Source organism: Passer domesticus, chromosome 1 (assembly GCF_036417665.1).
Source record: "Passer domesticus isolate bPasDom1 chromosome 1, bPasDom1.hap1, whole genome shotgun sequence".
Classification (NCBI taxonomy): domain Eukaryota; kingdom Metazoa; phylum Chordata; class Aves; order Passeriformes; family Passeridae; genus Passer; species Passer domesticus.
The window spans coordinates 120,863,626-120,887,532 of record NC_087474.1 but is presented as its reverse complement, the minus strand read 5'-3'; the positions used below and the strand labels follow the sequence as shown (position 1 = coordinate 120,887,532).

The 23,907-nt window shown below is 34.9% G+C and overlaps 1 long non-coding RNA gene across 1 annotated transcript in view; it reads left to right on the top strand.

The window, feature by feature from the left end:
* LOC135279028 (uncharacterized) overlaps positions 1-23,793 on the top strand; it is a 75,989-nt gene extending 52,196 nt beyond the window's left edge. The window contains exon 5 of the long non-coding RNA XR_010346386.1: positions 23,724-23,793. This is a non-coding gene — a long non-coding RNA (uncharacterized LOC135279028). The remainder of the gene's footprint in view (positions 1-23,723) is intronic.
* The last annotated feature ends 114 nt before the right edge of the window (positions 23,794-23,907 follow it).

Genomic DNA, 23,907 nt, shown 5'->3' with positions numbered 1-23,907 from the left:
TCTGGTTATCTGTGATGTGTGCGCTTGTAACTGGCTTCATACAAACTCCTAACGATAAGTCAAGAAAAGCTTTTTCTATATGACAGAAAAGGTAATATTTGATAATATTTCTGACTTTAGGAAAACCATCAAGGAGGAGATAGAGGATGGTAGTAGAATGTAGTTGATATCTCATTCACTTTTGTGAGCTGAGTATAATCACCTAATCCGATTTGTTTCATATTTTTAGTCTGTATGGCTGTCCTGAAGTTAATTCAAAATATTCTAACAAAGAGGCTCAAATGAGGCACTTTACAATAAAGTAATTTTCATAATAGTCTCAAAATCTTCCTCAGTCATACAGTGAGACATCCATTAAGCTGATTAACCTGGACTGATCTGCCCCTATGCAGTACTGAATTGTTCCTGAGGCTTCCTGTTCTTCTGGAGGTGTTGGATCATTCAGACTCAGCAAATGCTGGTAATACACATCTGTCAAAGTAATTTTGCCAGTTTAAACCATCTTTTAGAATATACTTTTGCTATTACTGAGACAGAATGGTGCCAGGTGAGTAACTGAGGACTGAAGCAACTCTATTATAGAACCTTGTAAGTGGAACAAATTCTGGGTTCTCAAATAACAGAGATGTTAAAAAGCAAAATGATCCTCACTTTGAGGACCAGTCCTGGTGATCAATTGCTTTGAATTCATGTACAGTGATATGGTCTGAAGCTTATGACAAATTCCATGAGTGTCAACAAAATAAGTGAGTCAAACAAATGGTGTCTCCCTGTGCTTGGGTATGAAGATGTTGCTTGGAAATAGGTCCCTTTGATGATGTTTCTATTCATAAGTGGAATTAATCAGATATACATTTAAATATTTAATAATTACCTGTATGGAAAGTGAAAACAGCCATAATCTATTTAAACTTCTGAATAACTACTAGTACCTGTGTGTACAGGGAGGAAGGATGGGGACAAAAATTTGTACTATCATGTAAAACTAGCAATCTAGAAATACAATATTATAAAAAATTATCTAAGTGAAAGTAAATTCCTTTATACATTACAATAGAAAATTTAGCCACAGTAATTTAAAGGGGTACACCATTGAATAATAACCTTTTAACTCCCTTCCCCATTCAATCAGAGTGTTGCACTTGATATTGAAATAGCAACACTATTTGGTGTTTTGCTTCTCTATTTTCTGTCAGTGGTCCAAACACAGATGCTGCCTACAGATTACACAGCCTTTACACTTCCTTCTCCTCAGGCTAGTGTTTCTATATTATCTAAAACGCAGAAAACAAGCCTTGCATTGAATTGCACAGTTAGGTCATATATCAAGGCAGCAAAAATTGTGGTACTGTTTCTCAGCTCATTACATGTTAAATTACTGACACTCATGGTTGTGGACTTCATGCTGGCATTTGACAACAAAAGAGACTGGTTGCAGTCCAGGTGAGATAAGAGCTAGACAGTTGGTCTATTAATCAAGTGAACAATTCCAGCTTCACAGAATGCTAGCCTCAGATGGTCTAAATTGGCTTAGTCAGTGGAGCTCTGCTGCCTCACTCCAAGGTCACGACCCCCATTTTTTATCTGATTTGTTAGTTGAGACAGCCAATGGGTTAAGCTACACAGGGAGAATATTTTATTTTAGTGCCAGACACCTGCAGTTGACTTCAAGTGATGACACAATTTTTTACTTTGTTCACAAATGCCAGGTTTCCTATGCTGGAAAAGCCTATTTTTTCTTGGAATACTGCATTATGTATCCTATGTTTCTGGGACTGGAAATAAAATCCTATTGACTAAGACATGTCACCTTGGTAGAGAACTGAAGGAATGGTGTTGTGACCTCCTTCTTTTCACCTCTATTGACATCTTCATCCAGATATTTACAAGTTTTCAAAATCTAAGCTGGCTTTAGTCCAAACATCTACATACAAATCATACACGCATACATACATACAAACAAATCTGTAGGCATTCATGCCATTTCCTACAAATAATTCTCTCTGAAGCCAGTGCCTTTACATTTAAAGATGCATCAACAAAGATGGTTGATAGTAAAGATGGTTACAGAGAGATCTGTGAGAATACAGGGACAACCAGATGTGTTCTACATGAGCCACTTCATGTCCACATCCAGGAGCCCTGCCAGGTGGGTGATGAGCTCAGGCACCTGCCCCAGCACACATTGCTACTCTTCCTCCATATGTAGAAGTGTTTAGCCACAGGAGGAGGTGCTATCATAGATAGAGGAGGATTTGGAAGGCTGCAAATCTCTTACAGAGGAGGAAAAATGGCCAGTTGACCTGTGCCAAGCAGCTGCAAGGTTGGTACATTCATTTCCTGCTGATCATGGAGAAAGTGAGCTGCCAAATCAGCTTCTGGCTCTTAAATTTGCTGTGTGAAAACTATACCCCTGAGGTCTTCTCCCAGACCCTCTCCACAAGTCTGTAAACAGCATTAAAGCTCTTTGTTATTGTTCATTCTAAAAATAAATATCAATATTAATTTCTTGTTTATTTAATAAAACAAATCCACAACAATGAATACTATCTTTCCCATTTTCTAGCACTCAGCTTGCCAAAATTTTATATAATTCTCCCAGTGATGGGTATGACCAGCCATCACGTTAGACTGAGTTTTTACATCAAGTACAAAGCCTAATTTTTGTTCTTAAAATGAAAGGGTATTTTTTGGGGAAGCACAATTTGGCTTTTCTTCCTACAGTCTCAACATGACATGGTGAAAAGGCATGTGATAAAGTATAACAAGAAACTACATCAGTTTATTTTGAAAACCCTATTATTTGCTATTTCATTTTGCATGGATAAATTTTTGAATTTAGTGGAAATTAGAAGGACTAAGGTAAGTTCTATCACTATAATGGACATCCAAAAATATTAATGCAAACAAATAGTCTTACTTGGGGTTTTCTAGCTTAATATGTTTCTCATGGTCACTACGACACATATCTTATCTATACTGATATATTGTGTTAATGGCCCACAATGGGAAATACATAATTTAAAAAACTGAAACAGAGAGAGAACCAACCTGGCATCACTAACACCACAGTAACAAGGAAATAAACTGTGTCTCCAGGTTTCTCCTCTGGGTTATAATGGAGAACACGATTATTGTCCAGGCAGACTGCTACAACTGTGGTATCTGCCAGGCCAGTGAAGTACTTTACAGAAGCCTATCTTAAATCTGAATGAGTCACATATTGCTGCTAAGTTGCTGGTAAGGATTATCTGCTGGTTTTTCACCAGCCATAATAGCAGGAACAATCGTACTATTACCTGTACAAAACAAAAATTTTAAAATGTTGTTTTCAATATGATAATAAACCCTGAGCACAGTAATAAGCAATTATTGTTTTTATTGACTTCAGCCATGTCCAAATTTAAAAGAAAACCGAACAATAATGTGCTTTTGCCATGCTACAAAACAGTTCAAAAAATTCCACTTATGCACCTAATTTTTTTGCATAGTGAAGTGAAGAAATACTGTTCTTTCTTGTCCAGTGCCAAGCCCCTGCAGTCCTTTTAATTGCAAGTGTATAGCTAAGGACCTTGTACACAAAGCCCTCAACCATATTCTATTTCCTATTAACTAATACAGATTGGTAAACTCTGCCATTTCTAGAGATTCTGATTGACAAATATCTGTCAGCTTTCATTGTTTCAGAACTTATTCATAAATTATTACTCTTTTTCCTTGTTGAGAGATAAGAACAAGAAATTCTGTATTTTGTTACTTTTAATATAAAGGAGTTATGTATGATATGAACAGGAATGTAACTACATTTTTTATACAGTATTCAATCATATAAATGGTGGAAAGAAAAATGAATTTTGTCTATTGAACATTACTCATCAGCAGAACTTTTAAAGTATCAAATATGTGATATGGGCTGTGATATAATGATGTGATATAATCAGAGCACACAGCAGTTACATTACCATTAACCATCACAAATACTTTCAAATATCTGAAAAGCTATTTCATTTCAGAGGAACTATACCTTTTACTCATTATCTAACTCTTGGTATTAGGACTTTCCAGTGTTTCCAGTAGTAAGAATCTGATTCTAGAACATAAGGGTAAATTCTATACTTATATGATTTTTTTTTTTTTAATTCATCACTATGTGACAAATTCTGAAGCTTCCTTGTTTATTTACAAATTGATCCAATTTCATTATAAAATGAAACTATTTTTGAGATGTGAAAAACAATTATTTCAAATGAAGCCTAACTTGTACCTGGAGAGTTAGCAAGAGGCATATGCACATTCATGTCCTTTTGCAGCTTGATTTACCTGTTATGCCTTAACACAAAATGTTGGACCAATCAGCAAAAATTACTTAAGTATGGAGGAGGTCTCGCATGTATTGATGATTTGACATATTACTCCTGACAAGTCAATTAAATTAAATGTCATAGATGAAGATTCTTAATGACAAATGCACTGAATTAGGAAGGTACTCACTTAACATTCTTCAGTAATTAAATCATATTTAGGTATGAGGTGACTGTCCACCAGTAATACAGGTCCTATTAATAATATACTTAGAATCCAAAATGAAAATCAATAATTCTCACTAGTTAAGTATGCATGTGTCTAACATAGTTGTATATTTCTTGATTATTTGTGTGACAAAGTACACATCTGGCGATGTATAATTTTGATCAGACACTCTCTCAAGCATGATTATAAAAAAATATTTTTGCTGTTAGTTACATAGTCAATAACAACAACAATAATAATAATAATTTTAAATTGACCTTTGCTGATCTGATTGAGGATGATCTCCAACCTCTGAAGCATCTTGCCTCAAAAAACCAGCATGCTCCAAATTTCAGTCAACTTTTAAGAGAAAAACTCTTGACTTTGATTAGAATCAGTAGGAGTCTCAGATAGAATGCTTTGGTCTACCAGTTTTAAAGATATGGGAAAGGTTAATATCTGTTTGCAGTGGTTACTACACAGCAGTGTCACAGAGAACCTTGAGAAGATATAAGAGAAATACCATCATAGCCAGAGGCAGTTTGTCAGGGGATCAGGGCATAAGCCAGTTGCTCAGCTTGTGATTGAGAGAGAAAAGAAATATTCTTTCTCAGCTTTTATGCCCTTGCTATGTCAAGTTTCTTGATAACTGGGGAATTTTCTGTGTCTTCAGGTAAGCCCTTGTATATGTTTGGAATAAGAGAGAGCAGAAGCTGCTGTTGTGATTATACCTGGAGATGCTGGTTTTCAAATGCCATGTTCTGATAGACTGATGATTAATATATCAGCTCACAGTGATGCACAACTGTCACCAAGTGTTTGGATGACAGTCTTCCTGCCACTCAGATCAATATACAGTGTATTACCAGAAGTACTTTCATTAAGTATCCTTAGGCCTGAGTGAAAAGAAGTTCATTTTATTACAAATAAATGAAACTGAAAAGTTGTCAAGGAATTATGAGTCTTTATTTTTCTCCCCCAAACAGACAATCTGCAATTAAACATATATATAGACAAACAAAAAAAGATGACACACAGAAAGCAACAGAACAGAGTAAATATGACTTAAGGATTACAATGGCTTTGATTTTATAAATACATTTCCCCCAAATATAAGCTTCTGCTCAAGCCTCCTCAAACCCTTGCAGATAATATATTGTCCTTTCTCTCTTTTAGAACCATTTCACAGAGAAGATTTGATTTTTGCAGCCATTTAAAAGCCAATATCTGAAAACACAATCCTTTCCAGAGTTTGTCCTAATTTCATGAAGAACGTGATAGTATAGGAAGCACAACCATCTGAGGTTAACTATAAAATGGAGGGAAGATTAAACTTCACAAGGTATTAAGCCAGGCCTCCCCCATGTGAGAACCAAAATTACTCTATTTACAGAAAATTTCATAAAATGTAAAACTTTATTAAAGTATAATTCATTGCCTTTATTCAATAGCTTTCCTTTCTGTGGAATTTGAGTTTGAGCTTGGCTCAGATCTAGTTAATATTCAAGTGCAGCAGACAGATTCCTTAGGTCATGTGCAGGCTTTGTAGCCTTGCTCTGGCTGACAATATATGTATATATGTGCAAATAGCAGCCTGAATAAATGCATAGTGCATGTAGGGATAATTGCCCAAGTATTTAGAAAGCCTTTGACAAAGAGAAGAATGAAAATAGGTTATAGGCAAGCAAAAAAATTACTTTTTTTGCATGCCTCCTACCAGGGCAGTCTTGGATGTGCCCCTAAAGGAGGCAGAACAGAGCAACTAAAGGCTGGAATGATAAACTTGGAGATAATAACTAGCACAAACCAGCTGTTTGTGCTTGCTTTGAGAGACATTAATTCAGAAATACCCTCTCAGGATTTCTAAGGATTCAAGTGTGCATCAGTGTGTGTAAGATGACTGTTTCATTATTAATTTTTTTTTTCATTTTTATCAGAGATTAAGGCTTTCAACCTGGAACATTCCCAGGAGCTCAGTATCAGATGATCTGCTTCCAAAGACAAAGCTGTCCTTTTTTCAGAGCTTTGCACTTTCTTCAGCATCAGTGTTTTCTTGTTTGAAAAGTAAATTAAAATGGTCCAGTTTTTCAAACTTATATCTACTTATTTAATAGCAGTTGTTTTGCTATAAAAATCTGTTGAAAAGCTAACTAGGTTCCTTGCAAGCAGGACAAATATAGGCTATGTGAACTATATATAAAAATAACTCTTATTTGTATATATAAACTCTTCTTCAATGCTGTTAAATACCATCATGTACTTCCCTATGGTGTCTATGAATGTTGGCCATATTATGAAAGAGAAAGCATGAGAGAAAAAATGCTAACGTCCTTGTAAAACAAGTCAAACAAAGGCAAACTTCCTTTATTGCAGCAGTTTTTAGAAATGTTTTTTGGTCTCTGTGCATTTTCTTTCACTTCATGTTAAAATAGAAGTATGCAGAGTCTGGTATTCATATTTTCAGCAGCTGATGCTAATCCTAGCTAAGTTAAACATGCACAAATTCCTAAAACTATTATTAACTTGCACAAGGTTAGTAAAATGAATGAGGCATTTTTAAACTAGTGCGAGCTACTCAGACATGTTAATAGCTGGATGCAATTTACATGTAAATAAAAATCAATATTTGACATCAAATCTCAAACCATGAGTCTTCTACAATCCAATGCTAATTAAATTTATTGAAATGTAAACACAAAGGATGGAGAAACTAGATTGGCACTGCGCTATAACTCCAAAATGCATTGTTCTATTTGACATTTCCCCTTCTAGACCTAAATCCTGACAGTAGTGGGTGGCAAGAACATAGTAATTTGTATCTTTTTTGGACCAAATAGAGTACAATAATGCCACTGGGAATAAGGTCTTGCCCAAGGCAAATTCTCGGGATGGCAAAACCCTCAAATATTACAAAAGAAGATAAAACCAGTATTTGAGCAGAACAAAAAAAATCAGGTTAGGAAAGACTTATGAGTACATATTTATTATATAAAAGGGTCATTTAGTTTAGCAGTTTCTCCATGGATCCATTACTACGCTGTTCCTGTTGCATATATATATATAATTTTTTAAAAAAAATTTTGATATAAGGTGAAGTGTTCAGATTTTTACCTCTTGCTGTATGGAGTCTATACAAGAAGGTGCTTCCAAAAGGCAGAAAGTAGTCATTTTGTCATTAAACTCTTTCCAGTCCCAATGTAAAACAGAAGCCAATTTTCCTGCACAATATCAATATTCTGGAAGTAAATGCTCTTAAAATAACGTTATCACGTTTAGTCAATCCTTGCAGTTCAAACCCAATTAATTATTGTTGCCAGCTGATGCTTTTATAATAAGAAGTTCTGACAATGTGTTTATGATAATGTCATGATACTTGCTCTTAGTAAATTAAGCACCTCCTCAAACAAAGCTTCAACATACAGACTTACACTGGGTGACTGCAATAGCAAGAAAATACTTCTGGTAAGGAAATTTGTGTAAATTTTATCAGCTGTTACAGTTTTCTTAGATTTTATCAAGTGTGAAAACAAAGCTAATATTTTCAACCTCATGCCACAATCTTTCTTAAAACCTATAAAATTTTAATATTCTAAGTCATTAAAAGTGGTTAGACAAAAATCATTATACTGGCATCAAAATTCTTCTGAGTAAGTCTGCTGTCATACAATTAAGTCCATTAGATAAAAGAAAGCCCACTGTGCACTCCAGTACATTTTTTTTCCTACTTTTTGTAAGAAAGAATTTCAAAAGTTTGCACAAGGACATTTCTACAATCACAAAACAGATAAAGAGCATATTTGGTTCTGTCTTCTCTTTAAGTCATAATCTTTTGTTAATGTTATAGTCTTTCTATAACCACTGACATGATGTCAGAATCACTACCGCAGGTAAAAAAAAAAATCAAACATTTGAAGAGACCCTATGTAATGCTAGGAAAAGAAAAATATTAAAAACTCCACAATTTAAGAGTTTTCCTGACATTGTGTATGATAAACCTTGGACTTAAGATACTTTTTGCAATACATACCTTTTCAAACATGGAGAAAAGATTTGCATTAGCATTTGCACAGATTTGTGTATACTCTCATTTGCAGTTTTGTGCACTTTTTGGTATTTACTCTGGATGGTATTTATCTACATAGTAACAAAATAATTTTCAAGATTATTAAATACTGATAACTTCTTTGGTAACCAGCAGACATTAAAATTTGAACCTAATACATAGCAGAGAAAACAAGAAAGTAGACCTGAATTTAAAAAGGGGAAATGTCTTGTCTGTATACAAAGAAAGGTCTATAGAACTAAGCCATCATAACATTATAATTCTTTTATTATTCTAGACATACCCTATCTAAAAGTGTCCATTTATCTGAAATTTTTATTGTGAAATTGTACATATCTGGCTGTCATAATATTTTCTAGTTTTAGTTTGGTTTTGGCTGGAAGATGGGCTCTGAAATTCTTCAACAATGGTAGTAGCTTAAAAATACTAAATGTATTTTTATTTTCTTAAAGTAAACTAAGCTCAATCACATAAAAATCCTTAGAATACTAGTTTGTATTTTAAGGACAAAAATAGATGATCAGACTAATACCTGTGAAGTGTTATCACATAGAACTAAAAGCAAAAGTCATCTGTTCCTCCCACAGGATACAGCCCCACAGACTTCTCCAGCATGGGTACTTTCCATGCTGGAGAATGGACTTTCCATGGACTTAATGGACTTTCCATGTCCATTAAAGGCCCATGCTGCAGTTTTCTACTGTGGGTCACCTGTGGGCCACAGGTCCTTCCAGAAGACCTGTGCCATGGGCTCCTCTTCTTGGTCCACAGCTCTTTTTAGGAGTCTGCTCCTGCGTGGGATCTCTGCAGACTGCATCTTCCCTCAAGGCACATGAGCCTTCTCTGGATGCTCTGCAGGCTGTGGCATGGATACCTTCCACAATGGTCCTTCATGGGCTGCTTTAAATGACATCACCCTCATCTTCTCCATAAGCGGCAATGGCACCTGGACCCACCCCCTGCTCTTCCTTCTTTATTCATCTTTGTGTCTGACGAGTAGCTTCTCTCATCTTTTTCTCACTCGGCTCTCAAATAGCTGCTGCACAGTGCTTGTTGATAACGTTATTGGCTTAACAATAAAAACTTATTTTTATTTGCTTAAAGAACACTAACCTCAGTCATACCAAAAGCATTAGCATACTAGCTTTTCTTGAATATGTTATCATTCTTAATTAAGTTATAACATACCCTTTATTAAATATGCTTTCAGAGGCACAATCTGTGTCACCAGTGGGTTGTTTTAGACAGTGGTGGGTCTGGTTTGAGCCAGCTGAAACTGGTTTTGTCTGGTATCTGTATCCTTGGTCTCTTCTCACACAGGCCATCCTTGTAGCATCCTCCCTACAGAAAAATCAGCATGTTAATACACCCTTCAAAGTGGTACATATGTCTTTGAACCTACTGAGACAAAGGAGGGATCTGAAATAAAGAGGGATCTGAAATAAAGTCCTTTATGCTCTGCCTTCAACCTCCAGAATGTTGCATGAAAAATTGCCACTGATACCAGCAGCCCTGCTTTGCACGCGACCCTGCCAGCGTGCTGGAAGTTAGATCCAAGAATATTTACCATTCCTAGGATTTAGTGGATTTACAAGTAGGAACCTAACTAGAGGTGTTTGCTGAGCTTTATGGTGACTCTGCTCAGATTTTAAAAATTGAGCTGGATTTGCCCATACTTAGACCCCTTCCATGTCTGGGAAACAGGAATTGTAAACTGCTAGCATGTGCAGTTTTCATTTTTTTCCAAGAAAATCAAACAGAAAAGTGATTTTAAGGATCAAAGTTCTTTACTGTAATGCTGAAATTCTCCTTCTCCTTCCTGCCCTTTTGGAGCTGTGTCTTAGTCTGTAGGATTAGTTTCTTTTTTGTCTGGCTAGATCACATTGATCCTGTCCTGCAGGGAGTACATGCCAAATTTAATAATTTTCCCCAGCTTTGCTTAGGATTTGGAGATTGGAGCAGCTTCTAACACTTATTCAGTGTTACACTTGGACACAAGCAAATAAGATAATCTCTTTCAAAACCTTTCAGTTTATAAGCTAGCAAAATGTAAAAGCAAAGTCTACATATTCTACCAAACTGATGTTTCTACCCCATTAAAAAAAAAAAAAAAAAAAGGAAGGAGAGGAAACTGTTCTAATTTTTGAACTAGCATTTTTTCATTATATTGGAGAAAAAAAAATGAACAATATTTTTCCTTCCGTAAAACTCACCACTAAGAAGAATAAGCACCATAAATGGAAATTAAATGTTCAACCTGAAAATCATTTTCTTTTACACATGTATAATAAAAGTAATAACACTCATTAATTATTTCCTTTTCCTTTTCCTTTTCCTTTTCCTTTTCCTTTTCCTTTTCCTTTTCCTTTTCCTTTTCCTTTTCCTTTTCCTTTTCCTTTTCCTTTTCCTTTTCCTTTTCCTTTTCCTTTTCCTCTGCTGGTCAACAAGAATAAGATATAATCAGTAAATTCTGTGATTAATGATGCAAATAAGCACTTAACTGAGTGTCGTTGGTTAATTTTGTTCATGTTCAAAGAGGTAACGAATATAATAAATTATAGAAATTTTATAAATACTGATGGGAAATGTGGAATTCTTGCATTATCTTGTACTCAATTATTACTACACAATAAATACAAATTATTGCACAAAAAACCCTTTATAAATATCTAATGATTCTAACCAGTCACTCTAAAATGAGTTTAACTTGTGGAGACTTGCAGAGGGAATGAAAGGATAGTGGGAAAGAGTTCATATTTCAGTACTTGGGGGAAGTAATAATGCAAAGGGGCAGTTTTGGGCCCCATTCCAATCAGCTCTGGTTTATACTCCTAACACAGAACTCCTACCCAGCAGCACAGGCATAAGGACAACCTCTCCAAACTTCATCTCTGTTCATGGAAACCGCTTCACAGTTTTCCTATGAAAGAATCCTAGCAGAGACACAAACCAAAGCACAGGGTGATTCCTTTGTTTTTTAGAAGGTTATAAGAGTCTATAAACCTGTAATCTGACCTACTATAAACCCCAGAAAAAAAAATTTAAGCAGGATTCTCACTTAGGATGACCAAGACACTGTTTATTTCCAAAAGGTTAATTGCCATGATCTGGAAGTAAAAATGAGTAATTTTTCTATTATCTATACTATTGCCTTAAAAATGAAACTTAATAGAAGCTTTAAAACAAAGAGCAATTTACTTGTAGCTATATACAGATACACATATTTATATAACTTAACAGAGTGAAGACTCTTAAAGAAAATGTGTTAATTCAAGGAAGATATTTGTTACTAATTTTTATGACTATTTTTCAGAGTGATAGAATTTCTCATGGGAGTGACACACAGAAACTGGTGACTTTGACCATGAGAGGTTGAGAACAAATGGGAGAGGGTTGACAAAGAATTGAAAAAAATACACCTTTCCCCTAAAAATCTTTACGGGGTTCTAACAATCATCTAACTGAAATAGATACATGAAACAGCTCTTTCAAAACAACCAGATTAATGAGAATTTTTCTTATTATATATTGTCTATGAACTTCAGAGGGCTAAGTTTACTATTAATTCTATGTAGTCAGGGCATAGACTGGGCATCTTTGGACTATTTGGAAGATGCATGAGTCACAAATGTAAGATTCCTCAAGCACAGTGCTCTGAAAAGACAAAATATTTTTCTTTTCCCTCAATTAAATGAATGTGTTACATGTGATTGAAGTAAACCTACCACAAAGGATATCTTCTAAGGAACATCCTGGTGCTAGTTTTATTCTAGGTATAGAAAGTATTCCTTATTATGGCTTAGTTTGATTAAGTTGACCACATAAGAAACATTATTTTCAAAGAGTTCTTCAGCCAAAACTATTTAATGCATCCTTAAATACTTCAGAAGTGACAGCTCAGTCCCAAGGAGTCTTCTCTGTAGAACAGAGATTGAGAAGTCTTAAAATCTGTAGATTAAGCAATAAAGAACAGAGCTGGCAGACAGCATTTTTTATAACAATAATTAACAGCTCTCTAGGGTTCTGTCTGACAACATGTTATGTCAATTTTTACTGATGCTAGTCAGATGGCTATAACGTTGGAGGAAACAAATTGTAAAGACCAACAAAAAACCCCCGTTATGCTACATGTATAACAAAATGCAGTGAAGCCCTCTTAACCTGAATAAAGAGGAGATGGGTTGTCAAAAGAATGAATGCTTGCTGGTAGAATCTCTGAAGTATGTCCTGGTATGTCTTTTCACTTGTCAATTTAGTTGTGGCACATTATTAATACTCCTGTTGCACACCTCACCAGCCCAATGCTTTATCTCTGCACAAAGCCAGCTGAGTGCTAAATTTTCAATAACAAACCCTTGTGGAGATAAACACGCTTGAGCAGAGACCGGCCCCAGTGCTCCAGAGTTTGCTTTGCCATTAATCTGCCACAGTGTAAATTCACTCCTAGGTAAACAAATGACCAGGAAAAATGTATTCTTGGTGTGAGTGCTGAATATGAGAAATGCTATTTTCTGTGAGAGATTACATGAAAAACAAAAGTGTATAATACAGTTCATTATAATAAAAAGCTAAATAGCATCACCTCACCTGGGTGTCATCTCCGAATGCTAATTAAACCAGTATTTTCCTTTCCTCATTGCATTTTACACACAGTATCAGATTTGGGATACTGTGTGTATTTGAGGTATCATTCCTATAAAATTTACTTTTTAAGTAGATTCGAATCCAATTTATTAGAGTAAAATTGGGTGAAATATCCTTTGGTTTTGTTTTAACTAAGACTCAAACAAGTAACTAGCTACTGCTTCATAAATTTATACCATTAACTAGGACCTTAAATATATCCTTATCCTCATTTAGAGGATATTCTGAAACTATTAACTTCAACTGGTTGTGTTTTATTCTTGTTAAAAAATATAATATTTCTTGACCACAACTGAAAACGTTTTGTTTGACTAATGTTTGAATTGACCTATTTTGTCATTAAACTTTACTGTAGACATTAGAACTTGAAACTTTTTGACCTTTCTTCCAATGCATGATGTCTATGCAAATAGGTATTTGTATGAATACTTTTCTTTTTCTATGTCTCTCTGGGAAGAAAATACTATTTAAACACAGTATGAAAGAAATCCAAAGTAAGAAATAAGAATACATAAGATGTTTATTATTACACATAAGATTAAATATTACTCTTTTCTTGCTTGCGAGAAGTTAAGTGTTACGTAGGAAGGGACAGGTGCTCCTCTAATCTGACTGCTTATTTAATCAATTTTAGAAGAGAAAATGAGTACCCAAAATACTGTTTAGTTAGCACAACTTTATGAATTGTTCCCAAATACTTTTTTGTAATGTTATTGCTTCCAGATTGTTCACAAGCAGATCTTCAATCTCTGTCTTAACCAGCAATATAATCTCTTGAAATTAAATTATTTCATTTCTTACAAAGCATAAGTATGAAACGTGACTAAGAACTAAACATCAGAGATCAACATTGGAGGTTTTAAAAGTTCGTTTCATTTGCTACCATTGAGCAGTAAAGAAGAAAAATAAAATCAAGTAGAAAAATAAGTCAAACTAATTTATTTCTGTATAAGACTGTCTATACCTTGGGCAATCAATGACTCAGTAGGAGAAGCTGAACACAGAGCAGGAAACTGAGTAATGGAGTGAGAAAAAACAAAATGTCTCCAGGAAACTATTAGTTCAGCATATTGGCTTTGCAGCAGACAGTTACTATATAAAATTCAAACTAAACAGTGAAGATATTTAATTTCCTCTCAAAGTTTATAATTTTTTTTTTTTATTTTTAACCCCATAGCAGTGACTCAGAACTTGAGAAAGTCCCTCAACCCCTTGGCCAGCAGTATTCACTATCTAGTGTGTAGACACAGAGTCCTTGAGCAAAGTGTCTGCTACAAGATTCACTCAAGAATCTCTTCATAATTTCTCTCTTGACTTTTTATTCAGCAAACTTTAAATCTCTCTCTTTCAAGATGCTTTCTCATTCAATAATTGGATCAATTTCAAGAATAGTTCAAAAATAAGTGTTTAAAAGCTTTTCACTAAAGCCTAAGAAGTGAGATTTGAGGAGGAAGAGTTCCAAACATCAGCCATGATGTCTAATATAGGGCAAGGGATTACAGTAAAAGAGTAATGCCTAGGGTTAAAGTGACATAATATCCTGATTCCTTCATTCCTTTTTTTTTATGTAAATGGGAACTATGCAAAGCCTCTTTCTCTGTCACTTAATTATTTCTAAGAAAAAATAAAAACCAGCCACTAATAATTCCTCTTCTTCATTGGAAACCGTGAGGGGATTTCTGTTTAAGGAATATTTTGAAAGTGCATTCAGGGTGAATGAAGATGCAATTATTGATAAATACATTAGATCCCTCCCAAAACCAACAAATCATATCATATATCAATCATAATCATATATTCCTGGTTCTCAGTCACATAACATTGATCTTTTCCTAGTTTTCTAACTTTTGAAAATTTCTGTTGTTTTATGATATGAGGATCTGAAACTCCTAAGGTATTATGATTATTCCATTTAATTTTCTGCAATAGAAACAGAACCTTATCCTACAATTGCCACATGAAAATCTCCTCACAAGCAGTGACAATACATGTGTAACTGAGAATGTGATATCATGACAATAGCATTCACATTTATAAATAAAGGTATAATTTTACTCTCAGTCTTCATTTCATGAAATAACTGAAGTATCTCATTTTCATTCTCTTTGCTCTTGTAAATGATAAGCATGTTTCCACCTTGTGTTGATTCTTTGTAGACAATTTTTAAATTAAAAAGTGGTTCAAATGTCTCCAAGCAACTGAGACTCAAGAAGCATAAAAGAGAATATTTTTTAGCCATAACTTTCAAATGCAATGTGAAAAGACGTTATGTGTTCCTGATGAGTGAAGCAATGGACAGATGAATTTGGTGTTAGCACCATTTCTGGCTTGTGCAAACCTCTTTTTCATAAAGAATGATGCAATTTTAGCTTTTTATTAAACACTTACAGAGTCTGTCAATGTATTTTGATTTTCATTGGTAAGATATAGGGAAAAGTAACACCATATGGGAAATGACGTGAAGAACCTATACTATTAATGAAGTCAACTATTTTTTGGATAGTTGGGCATGTCACTTTTTTTCTTCTATTTTTTAACCATTATAACACCACTCTTTCGGCATCAGCCCTGAAGACTGTAGCGGGCAATCTTATGTGGAATAATTTCAATTCATATTTCCTTCTCTGAAGGCATTTATCTCAACATATCCATATACTGAAGTACAATGGGATGCTAATTTAAAAGTATTTGAATTATACACGTTCAAAAAGCCTGGACTCAAATCTAAAAGGAATTTGGTAGGACAAATTTGGCCTTCACAGACTGTGAGTTTACAACTAAGTGAAATTTAAAAACCTAGCGAAATATGCATTAACAGTCACCTCTGCAAATGAGGCACTTTCAGGGCACCATACAGCAGAGGCTATACCACTGGTAATTCCATAAAATTATATGTTATACCAGTACATCTATGTACAATGTTTAATTTAAAATATAAGCAAGCTACAGTATATAATTTGAAGATTTAACACGTCAGTTATGCTTCATGGTTAAAATTACTGACTTAACACACAACATTACTGACTCAAAATTTACACCAGCATAATGATAAGCAAGAAAATCTGAAGATTTAAAAAGAGTCAGCACTAAATAATTTTCGATAATCAATATGAAACTCAATAGAAATCATTATTCCAATTCTTCCTGCTATCATAGTGGCATATTGTGTATGAAATTTCCACTAGACACAAAAGAATATTAACAACATTATTAGACACTGATTTTCCTAAATTTTTGCTCAGGTTTAAAAAAATTTGATAAATACTTTATTTAACTTTTTTTTTAGGGAAGTAAGTCTAATCAATTACCTTTAAAAAATTCATCCAGATATAATGACAAGGAAAAATAACATTATTCCAATCTAGCTTTTTGTATAGCTAAAATATAAATGTTACAGCCCATTCTGTATTCCTTATTTAACTTCCCCTTAAACATCAAGTCTTATCAACTTGGATTATACCAATGAACATTTAATTTCCTGTCTCTGCTTGTGTAGTAGTTCAATTAACTGATAGCAGTGTGAGGTCTATTTAGATGGTAAAGAATCCAAGTTTGTATCCTGGATTGTAAGATGAAATGCTGTGCTCCTACAATATTTAGACATCTATGTATTAAGATCATAACTGTGCTCCAGATATGCTTAATGTCTGAGATTTCTGTACCTGAAATCATTCAACCAAACTCTTTCTTCTTGAAATCAGTTTTCTGTCTCTCCAGGGATTCCAGTACCCTAAAAATGGAACCTTTTAATGCTTTAGACCTCTTTTCAATTACATTGTGACATTTCAGTGATGTTTGAAACATGTCCAAACTGCAGTTTTAATGAGCCTTGCCTTAAGAAAATGGAAAAAGTAAAACCTTAGTGCACCATGCTAGTTTCTGCAGTTCCATCCTGGTTTTGTCAATCAACAAATGGCGGAGGAATATGACTTCAGAGGGAACTTGTGAACCAAATTACTCTTGCTACTACAAATAATTTCATATAATGATTAAAATTAGTTAGCATTTTCCTGATCTCCAGAGAATCTCTACTGTGGCCAGTTTATAACCACTGGTTTCCTTGTCACGTAAAAGTTCTTCATAAGTCATCCTTCCCACTTAAGAAAAACTCTGCCTTTCCCTCCAGCTGTATTTGTGGGCAGCATATGTGCTCTGTTCTGCCTAAATTTTCTTGACGCTTAAACTGTAGTTACTTCCTGATATTTTACCATCATTAGCTTTTTGGCATAATCAATGTACAGCTTTCTACTCAAATCACAGATTAGCTGTATTTAAAGTACAGCTTTCTTTTCTCTGTACTGTATTTGTTTTGACTAACAGGAACTTGTACTGTATTACATAGAATCATGGAGTGATTTGGACTGGCAGGGACTTTAGATATCATCTAGTTCCAATACCCCTGCCATGGGAAAGGAGCACCTTCCAATAGAGTATGCTGCTCAGAGCCCCATCCAACCTGGCCATGAATTCTTTTTTTTTTTTAATTGCTATTAAAGATTGAGTAGGATGAATTTGTTGAAGGTCTAGATTTTTAGTTTTTTACTTCAAAGAGACTTTTCTTAGAATAATCTCCAGATAATCCCCAGTACATTCATTACAGAAAACATAAGAAGCATAAGAAATGATTGCTTCTCTTTTTGTTCATTCCTGAACAGTCCAATGTGTTTCAGCATATACAGTGCAGTCAGAAAAAGAGCAAGCCCCATAAAATATTTGTAAATGTAAAACTACAACCACAAACTAATAATGAAGAAACCATACCCAACATGCTGGAACTGTTACTCGGTGCTCAAATACCACTTATTGCACACAGAAAAAAGGTCTAATTTCCATTCATCAAACATTCAAACTTCTGACTAGCAGGACCTTTGTATGTGTAAAGAATGCAAGAGCAGCAGCAGGAAACCCAAATCAAACTCCAGTGTAAGCTCTTTACTAGCACTCTGGCAACATCACTGAGAAATATCACCATATTGCCTTAGAATGGAAAATGGACCTTAACAGCAGATGGAAATAATGTAAATGGCTGAATATATGAAAGGAGCTGAGATTAAAAGTCATCCTGATTATCATTTTTAAAAAAGAACAATTGAATTCTGTGACATTATGAAATGTCATCTAACCAGCTGTGTTGAGAATTGTTTAGGAAAAAGATTACTCGTGAGATACTGCTTGGTTCATACAAACTTCTTCCCCAACAGCACTGAAGTCAACTAAAAATGCTTACTTATTTTTAGTGAAAAATTATAGACAAGTTCATATAAATGTATGCATTTATATAAATTCCTAATGAAATCCCAGTGAGCAATGTAGAACCATGGAAATCCCGTTGAATTCCTCAGCATCTGATTTTATGACCTTGTATGAAAAAAATTCTTTAATATAACAAGCAGTTGCCTATTTTTGCTTGATTTCACTTCAGGCTTTCTAATTGTAATAAATTGAAAACTCAGAGAATAATTTAAAAAAACTTTAAGTCACAAGCTGGGATCAACAAAGTCTATTGTACAGAAGCCTTTTAATAATAAATAATTAAAATAAATTTAATCAGTAGTAGGGATGAGGATATTAATGGGGAAAGAGAAATACTGTATCTTTGGAATATTAGGTCACATCCAGTCAAATGGACAGATTTTCCTAGTTAGGAAAATTTAATACTCTGATCCTAGTGTGATTCCTTTCTCATTAAAGAAAAAAATAAAATTCTTTGTATGTAGGTATTTTACTTGTTGTGACAAAACCAAATACATTAATTCATTTTATTTATTTTTTATTAAGTCTCTTAGCAAATGTGGTAAAAAAAAGATCTTAATTTCTCATTGACATGAATCTGAATTTTTAGGGTTTTTTGCTCATTTATTTTGTTTTTGTTTTTTAGGTTTTTTTTAAATTACTAAGTAAGAAAATATTCTTTATTTTATTATTTGCGCCGGGAGAAATTCAGAGAGTTTTGCTGTAGAAGGTAGATGGTGTAGACACAGACTACATCAGCTGTAGTATCATTATTGTTTCCATTACCCATCATAGAAGTCCTTTCCATGGATACTGGGGAGTACTTCTTTACTGAGAGGTTGGTTATGAAATGAAACAGACTGCCTAGGAAGGTGATTGATGCACTAAGCCTGTCAGTGTTTAAGAGATATTTGGATAATGTCCCTAATCATGTGGTTAAACTTTTGTTCAGCCCTAAAGGTCAGGCGGTTGGACTAGATGGTCATTATATGTCATCTTATTTTTATATCCTCCTCTCCTCTCCTCTCCTCTCCTCTCCTCTCCTCTCCTCTCCTCTCCTCTCCTCTCCTCTCCTCTCCTCTCCTCTCCTCTCCTCTCCTCTCCTCTCCTCTCCTCTCCTCTCCTCTCCTCTCCTCTCCTCTCCTCTCCTCTCCTCTCCTCTCCTCTCCTCTCCTCTCCTCTCCTCTCCTCTCCTCTCCTCTCCTCTCCTCTCCTCTCCTCTCCTCTCCTCTCCTCTCCTCTTTCTCCAACCTATCCAAGTATAAAAGCACAAACCAGACTTCCTTTTGTGATGGCACTGAATATGTCCATATTTAAATGTAAAAATAAATTTCAAATACTCTAAAATTTAGGGCTTTGTATAGCCAGAAAATGTTAAATATTTGACAAAAAGTAGTTGAAAAATACATAAATGAGCATCATACATACACATCCATAAACATGTAATATAATAAGCATATCTTTTATATCATTTGTATATTTGTAATCATTTAAATATCTGTTTCTCTTTAACTTTGACCTGATTAGCTTCCAGTATTGGGCAGAAAGCTCCTTTTAAACACTGTATAAGTAACTAGTACATATGAGCGACTACTATTTATCGCATTCAGTTTTGCAGGTTAAATTAATCAGTTATCAAGATAAGCTAAAAGGCTCTCTAGACTTGTGGGATCTGGAATATTACTGGCAAGGAATGCTTTCCTTTGAAACTATTTAATTTTCATGGAAAGCATTACAGTTTAATTAAGAAATAAGTAGGGGACCACTGATATGGTTTTCCTTCCCTGTGGAACATGGGACATATGCAGCTTAGTTCTGCAGGAATACATTTGGGACAAGCAAATCTTTCCCTAGAGGGGAAAACAGCTTGTATTCAGCTTCCTGTGTCCAGTAAAATTATGTTTTGACTTCGTTCATTCCCTACTTTAATTTCTGAAATGATGTAAAAGAAAAATGTTATGTAATCTTCCAAGTCTAGATGTAATCATTAGATATATTCAGCCATATGGAGTATTTTATTTTTGCCTTCTTATAAAGGCATTTGTTATATTCTACAGGCAGTGTGAGTGTAGGAAACACTGAAATTACTGAAGTTTTCCTCTCTTAGGAGGTATTAAAAGGCTGAAAGACAGCACAGTCATCGGTCACAGTTAGCACAGCATTATGAGAGGAAAGCCCTGTTTTTGTAAAGCTGATTTTCTTTTATGACCAGGTAACCCACTTAGTTCATCAAGGGAAGTCTGTCTATGGAATCCTTTTGGATTTCATTTAAGCCTTCCACACTGTCACTCACAGGATCCTTCTGAACCAAACATCCAGTACACAGTAGGATAAACAAACACATTATGTGATGGGTGAGCAATTGGCTCACAGGTCAGGGACAAAGGGTTATAGTGAGGAGTGGCATTAGACTGGTGACCTGTCACTAGTGGGTTTCCACAAAGCTCCATTCCTGGCCCTGTGCTCTTCAATAAGTTCATCAATCACTTGGACACAGGACTGGAAGGGATAGTAAGCAAGTACACAGACAATACAAAAGTGGGAGTTGCTGTTGACTCTCTCAAGGGCAGGGAGACACTGCAGGGAGACCTCAACAAATCAGAGGACTGGACAAACACCAACTGCATGAAGTGTTGGATACTGTACCTGGGATGGGGCAACCCTGGATGTATGAACATACTGGGAAATAAGAAGCTGGAGAGAAGCTCTGCAGAACGAAACTGGGGGGTCCTGGTCACTGACAAGTTGAACATGAGTCAGCAGTGTCCTGGCAGCCAGGAGGGCCTGATCATTTCTCTGTGGTCACAGGACTTGAAGGAATGGCCTAAAGTTGTATCAGGGGAGGTTTAGATTGGATATTTAGAAAAGGTTCTTCACCCAGTGGGAGGTTGGTCGCTAAAAGAGGATTTCAATGGCAGTGGTCACAGCACCAAGCCTGACAGAGTTCAAGAAGAGTTTGGACAATACTCTGGGGTACTCAAAGTTATTCTTGGAAATGGAGCTGTGCAGGGTGAGGAGCTAGACTCAATCATCTTTATGGGTCCCTTCCAACTCAGCCTATCCTCTGATTCTCTAATTCTGTGACACTTTTTTATTACCTTGCTTGTAAACTGGTCTGTTCTTCTGTTGCTAGTATTACTTGCTACCCAGGTTTTCGCTTGTTCATTTGCTGTCCAATTTGAATGTTATATGAGGTGCAAAATTATGTCAGCTTTAGTCCAAGTTATCAATAGGCTTCCCTTAAAACACTTCTTACCACTTAGCAACAGAATTAGGTCTCACATATCCACAGTTACATAGAGTTAAGTTAAAAAGTATTAACCAACATCCCAGCTCATTTGCCCCTGAGTACTGGAAGGATCTTTTTTGTGTACAAACGCATAGTTTCTTATCTCATGCTTTCATAGCATTCAACAAACAAATATTCCCTGAGGTGCCAGGAAGAGTGGTGGATACCAAGATTGTTTGTGTTTTCAAAACATGGCATATCAGTAGCGATATTATCAGATCCTTAGAAGTATTTGCTTATTAAACAAATCTCTGCACCTTCATGTGAGATAGCAGAATGTTTTGCTACTTTTCTGTCAGATTAATATCAAAGATTATCACCTGACATGTTGTGTCAGGTTCTTCTATCTGTCTTTCCTACTGCATTTGATCCAATGAGGTTTCATTTCTAATTCTTAGTAAGTATTTTATAAAAATATGCACAGATAATTATGCAGTGAAATTCACAGAATTAACCTCTAAGCTGTGATCAGATATACTGTCCTGGAAAGATATTCTGCTTCTTGACAGTTATTGAGCTAAAATAAAACAATAGGAAATCTGCACTCCTCCACTGAGCACACACAATTGAAGGAAATGCATTCTTTTAAACTTCTTCCTGTGCAATATTTTGTATATTCAAACTTACTTCAGCTATTAGGAGATATTTTGAAGCTAAATGAAGCCTGAAGAATCTAGCAAAGGTGATTTCTTTTCTTTTTTTTTTTTTTTTGTCATAAGATAGAGACATAACCCTTTAATTAAAGGATGCAAATAAATTCTAGCAAAAGAATATTAGGTAATTATAAAATGACCCACCATGTCACTGAAAGAAAATAATTTTCTCAATAAAATGCAGATATAAGAGCATAAAAAATACCCAAAGATTTTCTATGTCAAGTTTTGAATATTAATAAAACTTAAATTCATTGCAAAGACAAGTAAAAAGTGGCTTTGCTATATCATCTATCAGAAGCTCAAAATTCAAGGATTTACAGAGAAAAGGAAGTCTAATTTTAAGCATTTTTTTCTTTAAAATTTGATTTCTTTCCATGGAAAATCCAAAGGATTATTTTGGCTTCCTCCAGTATCAAGATACAGAATTTGTTTTCTCCATTCTACCTGCATGTACGCTATTTCTCTGTGGAATTGACTTTGGCTCTAAAGAAGCTGAAGGACCTCCAAAAGTTAGGTCAGTAGTACCACTCTGTACCAAAGCTGATGATTCCTGAATGAGTGCTTTGGCTTAGATCTCTCTCACAACACAACTGGTTCAACACTTGCATGTCACATTCATATTTTCTGAAAAATGCTTTTGCCCAGGATTTTTCTCCTGGGAAGCTGAGAAGCCTCAGAGAAAAAGGGAAAAAATATTATCTCATTTACTTCTCCTGTGTTTTGCTCCTTTGGAATGTGTTTGGAGATTGTTTATCCAACAGGTTGTTGTTTCATTTGTTTCTGTTGTGAGTTGTTTTGACTCAATGGCCAATCAGTGCCAGGCTGTGTCAGGACTCTGGAAAGAGTAATGAGTTTCATGATTATCTTTTAGCATTCTGTAAGTATCTTTTCTGTATTCTTTAGTATAGTAGAGTTTCGTATTCTTTAATATAATATAGTATAATAAAATAATAAATTAGCCTTCTGAGAACATGGATTCAGATTCATCATTCCTTCCTGCCACAAGGGTCCACGCAAATACAATACTTGCATAGCATAACACTTTCTAATTCATTCAAAAACTATAGGCAAATGCACAGAAATTTTAAGTACAGGAAGTTAGTCTTTACAGAGTAAAACCGATTTGCCCCTGAAATAATTATGGCATTAATTCAATCAAAATGTACATTAAGAAGTTATTATTTAAGATTAGTACAGTAATAACACATTCAGAGTATCCAATAGAATTCCTGCTCAGTCCTACATTTTCTTCTGTGTAGAAAGTTAAGTAAATTTTTTCTCATTCCACTACCCTTTTCTTGGTTTTTTCTTTTTTTTTTTTTTGACACAGAGAGTATGTAAGAAAAAGCTAAATTGCTATTTGAAAAAAAAAATTAAAAAGCCTCATATTTGAATATAAAACCTCTCCATTTCCTCATATTCAATGCACAACCAAAAATAATATTCCATCTGTGGTATTGCTACGGAACCAGAGTGCAGCCTATGGTAAGTTATTTTGGTTTGGTCTCTGATTT